The sequence below is a fragment of the Chamaea fasciata genome, unplaced genomic scaffold (genome assembly GCF_029207755.1).
Source record: "Chamaea fasciata isolate MVZ Bird 193981 ecotype frontalis unplaced genomic scaffold, bChaFas1.0.hap1 SCAF_3, whole genome shotgun sequence".
In the NCBI taxonomy this organism is placed as follows: domain Eukaryota; kingdom Metazoa; phylum Chordata; class Aves; order Passeriformes; family Sylviidae; genus Chamaea; species Chamaea fasciata.
The window spans coordinates 87,073,236-87,089,174 of record NW_027094088.1 but is presented as its reverse complement, the minus strand read 5'-3'; positions in this window follow the sequence as shown (position 1 = coordinate 87,089,174).

The window sequence follows — 15,939 nt, the reverse complement described above, 5'->3', positions numbered from 1 at the left end:
GGGTCTGGCTGAGAAGGAGTTAATTTTCCCACAGCAGCCCTCAGAGTGCAGTGCTCTGTATTTGGTGGCTGGAAAGGTGTTGGTAACACGCCGGTGTGCTGGGTAGTCCTGGCAGTGTCAGCACTGTCTCGCCATCATTCCACCACCAACAGTGGGCTGGGGGCGGGCAGGATCTTGGGAGGGGACAGGACTAGGACAGGTGATGCAAACTGACCAAAGGGGGTTTACATACCATGTGATGTCTGCTCCCATTTAAAATCTAAGAAAAGGAGAAGTAAAGGGGGGCATTCCTTATTTATAAGTTTTACCTTCCAGAGGAGCTGCTACTCATGCTGCTTTTTGGGAAGTAGCAGAACACTGCTTGCTGGTGGGAAGTAGAGGATAAAGGCTTTAGTTCTTTTCTTTGCTTTTCTACATTAAATCTTTTGCTTTTGCTTTACTAAACTGCCTTGTGTCAACCCACAAGGTGTTTTCCATTTTATTTTCTCTCCCCTGTCTAGCTAAGAAGAGGAAGTGATAGAGTGGTCTTGTCAGTCATCTGGCATCCAGCAAAGGTCAGCCCACTACAGAAGATTGATTTAATTTGAACCTTTTTTAATGATGTAATATGTATTCACAATTTATGGGAATTAAGTATTGTTTCATTTCATTATGAATCAAAAAATTAAAAAAATAGAAAAGAAGGTCATTGCCAAAGAAATTTCAGGGAACATAGCTTTTATTAAAACTTCCATTTTACTGCAATCAGGAGCATTTTGGAGAACATCAAACTTTTATCCTGTCATGGAAGTGTCATAGACATATTAATAATTTTTATAATGGCTTGACAAGTTGGAATTACCTCTCTATATGTTTTTAGACGACTAATATTTTTTCAGTATCATAACATTCCTTAGTCTATGTGGAAACTTAACTGATAATGTAAACTAATCCCGAAATATATCTATAGAGAAAGTAATTCCTAGCACAAACTTCTTGTAATGCAATAAAATAAGACATTGTATCTTTAATTGTTCATACCCATATCACCTGAATTATTGAATTAATCAAATGTAGATATGTTACAGTTTAGATAATTTTAATTGATCGCCAATTAAAATTATCTAAAGGTAAACACCCAAGGAATTATCTGAAGATAATTCTTAATTTTGTTTCTATTTATTTGTGATTACAAAATGACAATTCAGTGTCTGAAGTGCCACAATTTTTAGTCTTTACAAAAAGAACATGGCAGTCTAAAAAAAAAATACTGATAAACTCCCATAAACAATCCTCAACCACACAGCCCTATACAAGGTTAACAACATGAGCCCCTGCTCCCATCAGTGACCTATACATGTCTCCTTAAACATCTGAGAAAATAGATAGAATTTGTACAATGCAAAATCAATACGCCATTAGTTCCTTATCCTGACCCACTGTCACACTATCAGGATAGATATACCTTGTCCATGAAGAGAAAATCCAGCCTCAGGACTCTATTGACAAAACAAAATATCTTTCATTTTCAACTTTTCTGAAACCCATTAGAGTTAGATACAACAGTCATTCAAACTAACACATCTATCAGTGCAATCACATATATTAATTTCTGCCCAAACTAAAATCATCTTTCCATCATGACAGTGTGTTACTTGCTCAAGAAAAGGGGAAAACTGTTTTCTGCTCCTGCCTACCTGCTCAGTTTTTTTGATGGATGACATTCAATTTTTCTCCCTTCCAGATTAAGCCTGTTTTATACAGTCCAGTGAGGAAGGTTCCACTTTTGCTGGTACGTGCATATTTCAGAATAAAGTGAGTTTTTAGTCTCTGTGGAGTATATTTAGAATACTCTCTGTACAGTCCATTAACTAAGAAGTTGCATTCATACAAATATTTTAAATGGTAATGCTTCATAGACTGACTCCAAATACAATGGAAAACTCTCCTATTATAGATTCAATGGTGATATGACAATGTGGAAGATGAAGACTGTTAAACTAGATAACAGCATGCAGGAATTAAGATATTGACTTCTGGGAAAATTTTGGTCCTTTTTAATAATATGATATGACAAAGTGAATTCTCATTTTTACCTAAAATTATGAGTTCAATTTCTGTAGTAAGTATCCAGCTGTCATGGAAAACAAAATTAAGTTTAATGTGACAAGTGTTTAAAAAGAAGTAGTTTAGTATAGATTAGAAAACATATATAGGATTGAGCAATAAGAGTTAGAATCTTAGTGGTAAGGATCTACTTATCATGTATAAATTAAATTAATAGGAGAAAATACATTATGATAGTGATTAAATTGCTGATCATTTGTAATATCTATAAAAAGATAATCACTGAATCAGAGAATCAGTTAATTTGGAAAAGACCTCTGAGATCATCAAGTCCAATCCATGACTGAACACCACCGTATCAATCAGACATAGCACTCAAGATGCAGCCTCACCAGTGACAAGTAAAGAGGGAGAATCACTTACCTAATGCCCTGGCCACACCATTTCTGATACCATCAGGATATTTAGGAAGGAAATCTGCTAAGTCAAGAAATCCACATAAATGACTGAAAGGTGAGTACTGTCAGGGTACTCAAACTTGATATTAAAACTGCAAGAGAAACATAAATAGATTATATCCTCTGGGCAAAAGATTAATGTCCAAATCCTGGAAATCCTGAAAGAAGACACTGGGACTGGGAGTGTTAAGAATTTGAATGGGGCTTAATTTTCAGACTCTTAATAGAGATATGATCCTCTTGTGTAGCAAGGCTGCTCTTAACTCTTGTCTACTTTCAGTGCCCCTGAATATGGAACAACTGTGTCACTTTTACACAGACAGAAGCAAGTAATAAGAACCCAAGTAACCTGTGGAAATCCTTATGGGAAATCTGTCTCACATGTAAAATATTAACATTGGTCCTCTGAGACATGATTGAACAGGTTTTAATTATTGGATCACTCAGTGTCAGAATTCTGACTTAAAAATTTTAGGAATGTTTTGAGATGTTATCAGTCATAAGGATTCCAGTTGTTTCTTGATAATGAGATAATAACCAACAAGCTGTCTACCAGGCTCAAAATAATCTTACCCACTAGATTTCAACTCTACCTTTCAGTGTTGAGTGTCAATGAAGTTCTATCATTAAATTTTAAAATGTTCATAATTTATTTTAAATTGTTGGCTAGCTCTTTAGAGGAACTTATATGTAGTCTTCATTTGATGCCATATATTTGTGAGAATTTCTTTTTTCTGTTCAATGCACCAATTATCTAAAGTGAAAACTAAGGATTTTATATGATTTAGTGATTTGCAGATGTCACTTAATCAATTTTATTAGTATTCTTAAAAAATCAATTCTTGAAAGCACAAACCTTAGGAAAAAACTAAATTTTTGATTTCTCTTCCTAGATGTTCTTACAAATAAGAAATATTTTCTATATACTCAGATACATGTATATACATGCATGGAGAAACTAGACTCTTTTTTTTTTTTTTTTTTTTTTAATTCAGAAAATACAAATTTTATTCACAAAATTTTAGGCATCCCAAATGGACATAATGTCTAGTTATATATTAGTGCCACTGGTCTAAAACATACCTCTTACCAAAACATAAAAGTAACTAATTTTAAAATTATCTGTTATATACATGTTTAAATTTAGGAAAATACAAGATCAAGCTTTTTTGCTACATTTCTCTTAAGTTATCTAAAAATTAGCTTCCCAGGTAAAGCTAGTCCTGTTGGATCTCTACCATTATTGTAAATAAATAAACGAATATCCACTTCAAGAAGGTGCTTAACTTTTATCTTGGACATTTACATCAGAATGAATTGCACACTAGAGGTGTCTCCTAGTGAGACAACTTTTCCACAAGGTTACTAACTATGAGCAGCTGAGGACAAGAAAAGCCTGAGTATACAACCTGATGATGGCATTGTAATGAGCTATCAGTGTGGATCAGTGGACACAAAGTAAGTTCCAAGGTACTTCAGCTAAAACTTTCTCCTTAAAAATCCCAGTGATTCAACTTTCATTATATTCCAAACTGCTGAATATGATTCTCTTTCCTCATGCTCAAGACTGATAGCATCAAACTACAAAAGCTGCTGACAAAAGCAATGACAATGATAAAGTGAGTACAGAGTGAATGTTAGAAGATGAAATGGAAAAACATTACTTGTTCAGTCTAGCATAGTATTTCTAATATACTGCCAGGAGTCAGAATTTCAGTGTTAGAAGCAGCATGCTACAGCTATGAAATGTGTGGGCTTCCCGTAAGTATTTACATTAGCCAAGGAACTACTATTTTGCTAAAAGCTAGGCAGTGAAGTCCTTTGTGTCAGAAGCAATCTAGCAAAAAAGACAGAGGAGTGTGATACCTCCTTAAAAACAGATCAGGGTTAGAAGCATAAGCAAAGAAAAAAAAAATACTGTTTAAGACTTTTCTGGGTTGAAGTATATTGTATCACCATCTTCATGAACTGTTGAAACCGGGTGAGGCAGTGCTCCCTGCCTCCTCCACTCTGGCTGATCTTCTGTTAATGGGCCCATCAGCACCTTTGCTACACAGCTCACAGATAACCCCCTCCTGGGCTACCTCCTGTTCATGGGCCCATCAGGCCTTATCACATGACTCACCATCCCATTGTGAGATGCTCCGCCCAGAGGGAGGAACCAAGCATTCCAGCCTGGATATAAGCTGAGACTCTGAACACCGGAGGGGTGCTTACCCACTGGATTCCCAGAGGACCTGAGCTACCAGACCTTTCTACAGGATCACTGCTTCAGGAAGACTACCTCATCTGGACTGCTTCCATCACTCCGCTCAGGTTGTATTCTGACTCTGTCAGTGGTCTTTTGTATTATTGCATCTATTTTATTTTACTTTCTTTCCTTTCTTCCTATTAAATTGTATCTCTGACTTGGAGCCTCTCATTTGTTTTGCTTTCAAACCACTACAAAGACACAAATCAATACTGACACAGTGGTAGAGATTTTGTGTTGGCCGTGGAAACATTTGAATCACAAATTTAAAAAACATCTATTAGTTATTAAATATGTGTAAGCAATGCTCTAATACAAATAGGGTTGGCAACAAGAAGAAAGAAGGAAAAAAATCAATACAAAGGAAAACCCAACTTTTTTAAATCTGGGAGGTGTGAACACTGTAATCACACAAGCTTTAATTCTGAAGCCCAGGAGCTCCTTTAGGGAACAAGATTTCCAAATACGTGCTGGAAAAGCTACCTTGCTGTATCAGGGCTTATATTTTTTTGAAGAAAAATCCTAAACAGTTGTTGTTGTTTTTTTTTTTTTAATTATGCTGTAAGTATTTGATTGTGTGGTGCAAATGAATTCCTAATCTTCTTAGTAGCAATCTTCTAGACTTCAACCATATATGAAGATGAAAAAATGAGAACAATTGTGGACCAGAAAAGAAAGAAATAGTCATATTAGTGAAAGCTATGCAACACATCTCCAGATGCTTTAAGGGACATTCTTAGTGTACTAACTTTTTAACAAGGCAGTGTAGCAAACACTGGGATTTATGACTTAAATAGTGCAATATATTGTCATTTCTTAATTATCAATTATTGTCATTCATGTAACCTGTTAAGAACACATTTTTCACTCTAATGTTAGCTTTACAGTCATAGGTAAGAAAGTGATCATTATGCATAGGCATTGTAAGAAGAAAGAGAGGTTAGACATGTGCAAAATAAGCAATAAAACTACTCAATTTCATCTGCTGTCCATGGATCAGTCACTTTTTATGGTATTTGAATTTCTCCAGGTTCAAAGACTTTCAAAACGACAACACTGTTCATTATGGCCATCTCTAATACTGTCTCCATATTGCAGCTTGTAACTGATTCATCATATTTGATTAATTTCTCATTCAGACGTTCAGAAAAGACCTTATGTTTGCAAGGTTTCTGGTTCAATTTGCTTTATATATTACAAAACTCTCACCAAACCCCAGCCCAAGCCCAGAATTCATTTACATAACTGACCACGCACTAACAACAGGCACTAGAAAGTTAAATTGCAGGAGTTCCTCATCACATCCATCAGAATACCCATTAAGATAGTAATTGTTTACCTAATCAGCCTTATTTTGTACAGCTGCTATTTATGTCTGTTAGCTAAACCACCTAGCACTACTTTAAAAAGGGTGAACTTCGTGGAAATATATACCCTTTAGCAGATGCTACTTTAGATTTATGGTACTCTCTCCATTAAAATACTATTACCTGAATAATTCAAGTATTTCTAAAATGTAACCTCATAAATCTACTCAAAGCAAAATTGTGTGTAAAAGCATTATTATAAGCATTTACATTTTGTAATTTTTATGTTGACAAAATCTGCCAGTTTCTTGATAAGTTGCTTACTACAATAATCAGTAAAGATATAAAATAGTTAATTTAAGTGCATGAACAGGCAGAACAGGAACTCAGTTATTCACATGTGAGAGTGAACAAGAAGACTTTAGAATGATATTATTCTTGGTAAATATAACCAATTTGACTATATAAGAAGGGCCATAAAGGATTCAAATGAGCTTAAAATATCTGTGAAATGAAAAGATACATTATGCTGCTATCTAAACAAATAGTTGAAATATTAATTTAAATGAAGAATGAAATAGAGACAAAGACTTTTCATCATTCATTTAAAATTAATCCTATACAACTAATTTTATTGTATTCTATACATAACCTGAACTAGAAGTACTTTACAGCCCTCATTGTCTTGTGCTTTAAACTCTATCATAACTATATACAAGTCACACATGTTATAAAAGTAAAACATGTATTTGAACCCAGCTCTGCTAATGCATAGCAGTAATCATAAATTTTATTGGGGGAAAAAAAAAAAAAAAAGTACTGTTCAAAAATTCTAATTGCCTGCCTGAAGCATTATGTTGGAAATATGTTATATCTAATCCCTTTTGGTCATTTGAAAACAAGACTTCAAAGGAGCAGAACAGAATGTAGACCAAACAGATCAAATGTTTTACTTGCTGAAGTGTTTTTGAGAGGTGCAGCCCAGAACATCCAATCCTGTTAGGATTTCAATCTGTCAGATACCAGTTCTGATGATGATCTCCTCTGGGGAAAAGAGTAAAATAACATTTCTGAAATAATTTTTTTCACAATTTCCTGGGTTTTTAAGGTGGGGGTTTTGGGTTCAGGTGGGTTTTTTATACTGTAATTTAAATTCAATGTCGTTGAGATGATATTTCAAAATAAAGTCCATTAAAAAAATGTCTCCAGATAACAATTTCCAGGTCTTCTCAATACTGTATTTCATGAAACATGACTGATTAGCGTTTTATGTTAAAAAATATAGGTTAAAAATAATTATGACCTTAATGATTTAGTCTGTGCCAGCAGAATAGTTACTAACTGTTGATATACTGAGAGTTAGGGATACATTTGAGGAAGTGAAATTCAAACTTTTCTGATGATATACAAGAATTACTTAAGAGGTAACACTTTTTTGGCAAAGAAGACAGTAACTAATAGATTTGAAAAAGAAAAGGAACGTAACTTACTAAGCCTGTAAGAAAATGAGAATAATGGCTAAGAGTCAGACCCCAAAATATGTTTTCTAGATACTACAAATTATTTGCTCTTGGTAATCTTTCTTCCTCTCTGAATTCTACGAAACAATCTTTTACAAGTAAATTCTGCACAGGCATAGGTGAAAAGGCAACAAAACAGGGCTAAAACTGTTAAATATTTTCATCATTTGCATTTAAAGATTGGCAGAGATTCTTCATCGTCTTGCACTGTGCTGCTGGTGCATTTTACTGCTAGAGAGAAACAACTTAGTTCAAAGCTGAAGTCGGAGGGCTTACATTTCTGCTTAGTAACATCTGATGAGGCCAACGCCATAGAAATACAAAATGCTGCCTAAGTCTTTGCTATGAGCCTGCCATACCTTAGTCAGTCTGAATTAGCAGACTAGAGCTGGTCCCAAAATTTCTGAAGGAAAATTTTAAAGAATTTGCTTTGTAATAGTCTCACTAGCCTGCTGAAGAATGAAGAGTGAGGCCTATGCTATGCAGGCTTTTCCAGGCTCACCTATGGATTCCTGGAGAATAGATGCACCTAGATGGGTCCTGTTGGTATTCATGAGCTCTGATTTCCTCCAATCCCTGGCCTCTGAGAGGCCAGGAATTTGAGGAAATCCTCTTAGGGAGGATCGCTGCTGCCAATGTGGTATAGGATAGCATTTCTCATGCAAGAATCTTCAGATTCTGTGCATAAGCTCAGCTTCTCCTCTTTGCTCTAGAACACACACAGGGCTTGAATAGGGCTTGAATGTCTGTTGCTCAGTAAACATTCTGCACCAAAATCTTACATTTTGGTAATGTAAAAACATTACAATTATTGCTGGTAATTGTAAAAACACATTTGTCTGACTAGTTAGTGGGTGTTGGGGTTGTTTGGAGATTTTTTTAGGTTGGTTTGCTTGTTGGCTCTTGGTTTGTAGGGGTTTTTTCTTCTTTTTTCTAATAATTTTTCATTTCTGTAAGGCTTTGATATGATATTTCCTAGGGTTTTGTCTAGTCAAGACTTTAATATTCTATTACTTGGTAAGTACAATTTACACATTAGGTCAAATATTCAGTAATTTGCAGAGATATTCTTCTTCCTTCTACATTAAGTATTTGACAATTCCATGGAATCATAGAATAATTTAGGTTTAAGGACAGTCACAGAAAGTCATTTAGTACAACAATCACTGGTCAGGGCAAAGCAGAAGTGTATGATTGAATTTCAGAAAAACCTTTTGTAACAGGGTAATGGGTAGGAACAGTGGCAGGAAAAGATGCAAGAACACCTTTCAAGTATCTGGGGAGGATACTGTGAAATAGACAAGCCTAATTTTAAAATATACATATGGGTGTCAGTCTAGTTGTTTGAAGACTAGACTAAAAAGATCTCTGGTTCATAAAGCCAATAAGGGTTGCATAATACAAATAAAGAGTAATACAAAACCTGCCTAAGAGCTCAGGATAAGGTAAAAGTAAAGGGATGTAGTTGTAAAGTGATGATGCAAAAAGCATGTAGCAAATTCATAATGAAAATGATCTGGAATTCTTATGATTTATATATAGCTGGAATAATTTGCTAATATTGCTAATAGAAATACTAATAATATTGCTAAAAGAAATAAATACATGATTAACAATATTATGATATGTAGATGGCTTCAGCAGTAGTCATATAACATGAGTATATAAGTTTTTGATATATAAATATATAAGAGAAGGGTTATGGTCTGTCTGAAACACTTATGCCTCTTTTTTTCTACCCATCATTTTGTGTTCTTTTTTGTCCTTGAGAAAACTCCAACAAAGTAGAATTTTACAGAAAAAAATAGAGAATTTATTATTATCCTTTTATAATTGCCAATAAACCCTTAACAGCTATATATGTGAGTAACAACTTTGAAATATACTGTAAAAGCAGAAAATGTAAAGATTTCCTGGTCTAAGATATTTGTGGTGTTAAAGTAATGCTGCTAATATTTCTTAAGTTATGCATAGCAAGACATTCTGCAAATAACCAGAGAAAATAAAAGTACTGAAGAAAATTAGTTACTTCACAGAATAAATAAAAAAACTCCAGGAAAAAGCAAAAGAATAATTTTCAGCTGAACAGAAAATCTGAAATATTTGAAGATATGGAACAAATTATAGATGTTGAATTAACTGAAGGAAGGATGTTTAATGCTTTCCTCCTTTAAAAATCTAAGCAAAAGCTTTCTTAGAATATCTTATTTAATACAGTGCAATCTATGAGTACATGAGCAAAAAAAAAAAAGCAAACGATGTATACTTTCCCTTAAACTGTATTTGAAGGTCCCTCTGCTTCATTCTGCCCTCAAGAATTAAGAAAATGTTTAAATGCATAATTTTTGTTATCTAAAATACTTTAAACCACCATTTTTTGGATGATAGAGCATTTATAAACATCATTAGAAAGTGTGTTTATTTTAGATTTATAATTCAAAAGAATAAACTATAAGGCTCTTTATCTTTAGAAGCAACAGCAGTAAGGCTGGAATACTACAGTAATTTCAAAATAATCTAATTTTCAAAGAAAACCATCAGTGTTTTTAATGTTTGGATAATAAATAATTGCATTATTGTATGGGTTTATAATTCTGCCACAATGAATTCCTCACCAGAAATAAGTCTCCTGGGAAAAATGTCTACATAATCAAGTGGTGTTATGTCATGACAAGGAATGAAGGAAGATGTTTCTAGCTCCTGTCATAGCTTTGGTAGATCATACATCCTTACTTTGGTGGTTTTATAATTTTTACAGTTTACATATCCAGGTATGCAGTATAATCCACAACATTACACCTGTTGGTTAATAAATGGAAATTTCTGAAGAAAAGCAGCCCCACTTATTCCTCGGAAAAGGAAACAAAATTATGAACTATATTATATTTGACATTTTTATCTTCTTTTTCTGAAGAAGAGACATTTTTCTGAGTCATCTAAAAATACTTGACAAGCTGCTCTGTTATGAGCGCTGCAAGCCACACTAATTAAGACTATCTCTTTTTTTGTGTCTTTTTTGTTGGTGACAGTGGTCTCTTCCTATATCCCTGGAATTTGGGGAACCAGAGTTCTGCTGTTCATGAAAGATAGGTATACTGAACCACTAACATGAACTCTGCACAGATACTTGAAGTGTTTTATACTCCAGAATGTGTCTTCTTGACGCACTGTAAACTACATAAACTGCTCAAAATACTTTGTTTTGCTAATTGTGTTTAAAAAGATCCAGTTTAATTCTTTTCTTGCCTGTTAACAATATCAAAGAATATTAACAATATATGACAGTGACTGCTCACTTACTAATTTCCAATCAAAACAAAAAGATGATTTGGAATATTTTAAAACACTATGGAAATAACAAATAATTTTCCAATTTACGTATTTTACATGTAGTTATACAATGGACATTTTCATTTTGAATAAATGACGAATGTTGAGGTAATCTTCCTATTTCTCAGTAAACTGCTTTAAATCTATGGTGCGTTTCTCACATAAGTATGTAAGATGATTTAAGTTACCTCATTTTGTTTACACATCATATAAAACATCAAGGTGTTTACCTTTTGTTTGAAAACATCATGGTCTATGGCACTGATATTGAACAATTGAACCTCCTGAAATGTGATCTGTGCTCTTAATGTTATGAAATTTTACTTATGCTCCAACAACAATTTCCTCCTGAGAACAGTGCTGAATAGCATAAACAGGTAGATAAAACCATAACACTCGACATTATAGCCATAGAAAAAAAATTATTAATTCATGCTGGCATGCTTTAAACCAGCTTTTAAAAGAAAAAAGAATAGAACACCTCAGTTTCTACCCTTTCTTAATCAAAAACAAGGTGTCTCCTTAAAACTATTTTTCCACTGATAGAGATCAGAAGAGGACAATGCATATAAAACAGCTGTTCGTTCAGAGGTGCAATGTGAAAGACTGGAGGAGATTGCCTACTTGCAACATTTTAGCTTCATGTGTGGAGACAATGGGCAGGTTGGGCCTTGGCCTGGTGAGGAAATGCCCTGCCCTACACATCCCACCCCCTGTAGAGCCTATATCCCAGCCCCCCAGTGGCCACCAGTCACTGGGAGACAATTCTCCACACCCTAGCCCAGTTCTTGAGTGGCCAACTGACTGGAAGTCCCACCTGGCAAAGGCCAAGGAAAGCCAAAGGGTACTTAAGCCAGAGCATGAGGCCCACACAGGTCTTGACCCTAACTCTTCTTGCATTTTAGGTCAGCTGAGCACCACTGGAATCAGGTGTGGTAGCTGTTGCTCTTTTTGGTTGCTCTATAGTTTTTCCTTTTTATATATTTTCTCTCGTTCACTCTTCTTCTAATTCCCTCAGAGTTTCAAGTAACTTAAAATCAGATGGTCTTGGGTATGTTAAGTTGAATGAATGGAGTTACTAATTTGTGAAAAGCTTTATGTTGATTGAATGTTGTTCTAGACTTGCCAAAGCTCTCTATTTTCTGAAGTTTTCCAGTAAACCTTTTGTTGTTTTGTCATTATGTATTTAAGAATATCTTGTCAGCATTTCTCCCTTGCATCAACTCAGGGCATATCACAAAAAGAACACAAGACCTCTTTAGAGACCCATCAATTGAGTTCTGTGGTCTTCTTTCTAATGTACTTTACCCTGGTCTCCTGAGTGAGAGATTTCTGATGGCTGATCTTGTCAGTGAAGACTGATGCAAGCAAGGTCTTTAGTAGTTTTTCCTTTTCTGCATCTTCTTTTCCAGGATCCTCCTTCTATTTAGTAATGTGTTTCCTTCCAGATGTTCCTTAGTTTTCCTTTGGCTATTGATGCGTTTGAAGAAGCCTTTCTTGTTGTCCTTGACATCCTCGGCCAGTTATAATTTCAAATGGACCTTAGCCTTCTTTGTCTCATTTTTACTTATTCTGACCTCTCTATATTTATTACAAGTGACCTAACCCTGCTTCCATCTCCTGCGTATTTCAAGCATAGGCTTCAGTAATGACAGGAGTTCTTTATTCATCTACTCTTGCCCTCTTTGCCCAATTTCTCTGCTTACTGGGATGTATCATTCTTGAGCATCATAAAGTGATTCCTGAATATCAACTAATTCTCTTGGACCCTTTGTTCCTGTAAAAGCTGTTCCAATGGGATTCTTCCAAAAAGATCCCTGAAGGGGTCAAAGTTAGCTCTTCTGAAGCCATGGGGCTGTAATCTCTCTTGCTGCCTTACCTCCGCCTCACCCGACACTGAATTACACAATCTCACCGTCACTGCAGTAGAGCCTGCCCCCAACATTCACATCTCCAATGCAGCCATCCCTGTTGGTTTGTATGAGCTTGTGAACCCAATATTTTCTGAGCCCGAGAATCGCTAGCTCTTCCCAAAGGAAACTTTTCAACAATTTTCTTTTTCCAAAACAACCTTGTGTAAACAATACTTCTTTCCCATGACAACAGGTGTTGTTTACTATTTCTTTTACTTAGCCAATGGGAGAGGTGTCAGCCCTATAGACCAATAACGTGTCTTCTTAGTGCAGCATGTTATAAAAGAGCTGAATGAATTGTAAATAAAACCTTCTGATTTCTACTGCCTTCTGACTGGAGTCAAGCATCTTTATTTAGTGTCCTATTGTGACATGAGGTCAAGCAGCACACCAATCCTTGTGATATCCTCTACTAACTTTTTCAGAAAGTTGAAAATGCTCTCCAGGAACCTCCTGGACTGTTTGTGCTTCTCTGTGCGGCTTCTCCAGAGGATGTCAGGGTAATTGAAATCCCCCACACAAACCAGTGTTTGTGACTGTGAGGCTGCTTCAGTCTGCCTGGAAAGCCATATCCTCTTCCTGCTCTTGAATCCTACAGAATCCTTAACCTAGCAGTCTTATGACACTGTTTTACTTCTATTGTGTGTGCATACTAAGGTATGTATCAGAAGTATAGAAAGGTTTATCATATTGCTGCCAAGGCTACATAAAGCTCTTAGATTCTAAAACGATCATCTTCATGGTTAATCAGAAAAAAACCCCAAAAGACAATGTCACTGATTTGAGAAAACTTTCCCTTCTCTATTCTGTGTTCTGCTACTAAAAGGCGAGTAAATCTTGCTTCGTGAAAAACAACAAAAAAATTGTAGTCCTATATAAAAGTATAGATGGATAGCTATTTCCAGTCCTCTAGTTTCATTAACAGATGTAAGCAATGACTAGCATTAAAGTGTAATCCAAAGGAACTATGCCTCTGTTTTAAGCCAGCCACAGATTTAAAGTCATGTCTAACTATATATAAAGTGAAATACTAAATAGGACTTCTTTATAGGCAAGATGAATTCAAGCATTAAAATCAAAAATACAGTGAGTATTTTTTATCCATTTTTACATTTCTTTGTCCCAATAATGACATAGAAATATTCTCTGGTTTAGGAAGGAAAAAGTTCTTTGAAAAAGAAATAAGAACTGTGAAATGTAGAGGCTGAGTTTAGGAAGAAAAACCTGAATAAGTATGAATAACGTGTTATCCTAAGTTACTTGATATTTCATTATACAGCCTTAAAAACATTGATGATAAGTATTGCGTCCCATTTTGCAAGACAGATCCCAGTTATGGCCTCAGAGCACTTGAAGAAAATTTCAAAAGAAAAGAAGAAAACAATATGAGTCTTCTATCACTTATATTTACTTAATGATATATTTTTTTATATATTTTCACTGTCTAAGATTGTGGGTGTTCAGTCCATAAACCAAAAACTCATTTTACAAATAATACAATATAATGAGACCTTTCCCATAAACTTCCCAGAACTAAATATAGTGGCAGGGGTTTTCAGCTAATTAGGCTGTGCTGATAGAATGCATATGCACATTTGCAGTAGCTCAGCTGGTGGGCAATAGCTTGTTAAAACACCAACACACAGTTACTTTTGTCCATGTCAGAGCCTTAGGTATAAAAGCATTCATTTCCAAATTTGAGATACAGGATTCTGAGTCTCATTGAATCACAGTGGTTAGGGTTGGAAGGGACCTTAAAGATAATCCGGTTCCCACTCCCCTGCCATGGGCAGGGACAACCTCCATTAGATCAAGTTGCTCAGGGATCCATCCAATATTTCCTAGAGTACTTCCAGAAGTGAGGCATCTGGCACTTTTCTAGGTAAATTGTTCCAGTGCCTCAACATCCTAATAATGAACAATTTCTTCCTTATACCTAATATAAGTCTACATTCTTTCAGTTTGAAGCAACTGCTCTTTGTCTTGTCACTATAAAGAGTGCCCTATAAAAAGTCCCCCTCCAGCATTCTTTTAGGGCCCTTTTAGACACTGGAATGTTGCTATAAGATTTTGCTGGAATGCTCTCTTTTCTCCAGGCTGAAGAGCCCCCAAATCTCAGTCTGCATGGGAGATGTGCTCCAGCCATCTAACCATCATTTTGACCCTCATCTGGACTTTCTCCACATCCTTTTATGTTTGGAACTCCAGAGCTGAACTCAGTGGTCCAGGTAGGGTCTCTGGAGAGTACAGTAGAGGAGGAAATTTCACCTCCTCTATCCCACCACACCTCTTTTTAATGCAGCCCAGAATATAATTGGCTTTTTGGACTGCAAGTACTCATTACTGAGTCATGTTTGTCTTGTCGTCCTTCAAGACCTCCAAGTCTTTCTCCTCAGGGCTGCTCTAAGTCCATTCTCTGCCCAGCCTGTGCTTGTGCTTGCCCTGACCCATGTGCAAAACCTTACACCTGACCTTGTTGATCTTCATGAGGTTCACATAGGCCCACATCCCTTCCCTCTAACATGCTCGTTACACCACAGAGTTTTGTGTTGTCTGCAAACTTGCTGAGGGTACACTTGATCCCGCTGATGTAAGGTAGAATTGTATATCCCGCTGATGTAAGGTAGAATCTAAGGTAGGACTCTGCCATTAAATGAGCTTAAGCTATTGAACAGTGTTAGATAATATTTTTTTCTTTTTAAAGCAGGATTAATTATTTACTGTAAGTCAGTAACAAATCAAGGCACGGAGATTTCTGAAGAACCCAAGGCTGCTGGAAGACAAGGAGAAAGGTTGCAAATTTTGGTATTGGATGCAGGACAAAATAGACTTAAAGTGGATGTGAAAGTCAATATTTTTCAACATGAGCAATACAATGAATACTTTTTAAGGTAGGCTAATTAAGCTTTGATATGATGGGGTTAATTCTTTATTGGCAATTTATAAATCTAGGAGTTGTTTTAAAAAATAATGCAATCCAGTGTGCTGGGTTGACCCCAGGTGGGTGCTAGGTGCCTACCAAAGCTACTCTATCAGTCCTCCTTCTCAGGTGCACTGGGGAAAGAATATAACAGAAGGCTCATGGGTCAAGGTAAGGACAGGGAGAGATCACTC